Here is a 1,367-nt window from a genome sequence, read left to right as displayed (position 1 = left end):
GCCCGGATAGCTCAGTCGGTAGAGCATTAGGCTTTTAACCTAAGGGTCCAGGGTTCAAGTCCCTGTTCGGGCGGATACTTTTTGTGTTGGAACCAACGAACAATAACGCCATATAAATTACGTCCACGTTAAATACTGTTTTAATCACTAGTTACCACGCTTTGATTTATTTTTACTGTAGACCTAAATTAATAATCGCGGGGAAATCATAACCTTCTGCCACGTTACGAAATATCCGTTCAACTTAAAATGGTGGCCTTTACCTTAAACGTTTAAGGTAAAAAGCCAACGATTATCAGTGGTAAAAAAATTATTTACCTAACCCGCCATGTTAAACTTCCCTATCCCAAGCGTGATGTATATAACTTCGTTACTTCTCGAGTGATGTAAAGTTGAAAAAAAAACTCACTCGGTGATGTAATGAAACCCGTTTAAATAACATTGAGTGATTAACTTAAAAAATATACCTCTATGGATCCAACGATACGTTCAACGCTAGAAATCAGCTGTGCGCTTGAATTTTATTGTTATGTTTTGAAGAATTTTCCTAACCTAGCTTTTGTTTGTAAATGAACGTTACTGTTAGAAGATGAGTGAAATGGATAATGAAAAATATTGTTCGTAACCTCCTGTATATCGTCGGGTCAGGTAAAATCTTGTACGTTACACGTTACGCAAGAGCGTGTTTACATCACTTCGGTAAATTATGCAACTCGCTTCCGCTCGTTGCACAACATTCACCTGCGTGATATAAAAACGCTCTTACTACACTTGTAAGGTAAATAGCTATTACAATTTATCAAATGAAAAATTAATCATGTGATAAAATGAATGCATCAAGGAAACCAATGAGATAGCAATAACTTAAGGTTTAGATATTTTGGCTTTTACTGGATCACGATAGCATAATACATGGGCGGTTTCTGGTCCATTAGCTTCAATGTCGATCCATAGGCCCACACAGACTAGAGAAATCCTCGTGAATATAAGCCAACCTAGTAAAGCCCCGCAGTCAATAGTGATGTTCGGATTTAATAAGAAAGAAAACATCCCTCAGTTTAGCATGCAAATTACTTTTTGAAGTAGTTTAATAGTTTACTATGCAATGAAATGTACGATTGAAATGTATACGAACGGAGATTCTTTACCAGAATAATACAACTTTTAAAAATTGCCTTAGGCCAGGTCAAGTCCCGTCGCACGCACGCACCCCCACACTCACGGGCGCAAGGGACAGGGTACATAAGCAAATGGTACACAAGAACCCCCTATCTATTTTAGCGTGGATACAATTGAGTAGAGTATCTTCAAAAGACAGTCAAAATAAAGGTAATACAATATAAAATACGACTTTAAAATTTAAAGCT

At 37.2% G+C, this 1,367-nt stretch overlaps 1 non-coding gene across 1 annotated transcript; it reads left to right on the top strand.

The window, feature by feature from the left end:
* Window positions 1-73, top strand: Trnak-uuu (transfer RNA lysine (anticodon UUU)). The gene has a single exon. It is a non-coding gene; the product is annotated as a tRNA-Lys (tRNA).
* Window positions 74-1,367: the final 1,294 nt, after the last annotated feature.

This window comes from Macrosteles quadrilineatus, unplaced genomic scaffold, assembly GCF_028750875.1.
Source record: "Macrosteles quadrilineatus isolate MER2022 unplaced genomic scaffold, UCM_ALF_1.0 Scaffold_9__3_contigs__length_116548681, whole genome shotgun sequence".
In the NCBI taxonomy this organism is placed as follows: Eukaryota; Metazoa; Arthropoda; class Insecta; order Hemiptera; family Cicadellidae; genus Macrosteles; species Macrosteles quadrilineatus.
Note: the sequence above shows the minus strand (reverse complement) of the source record. Positions and strands in the feature narration are given on the sequence as shown.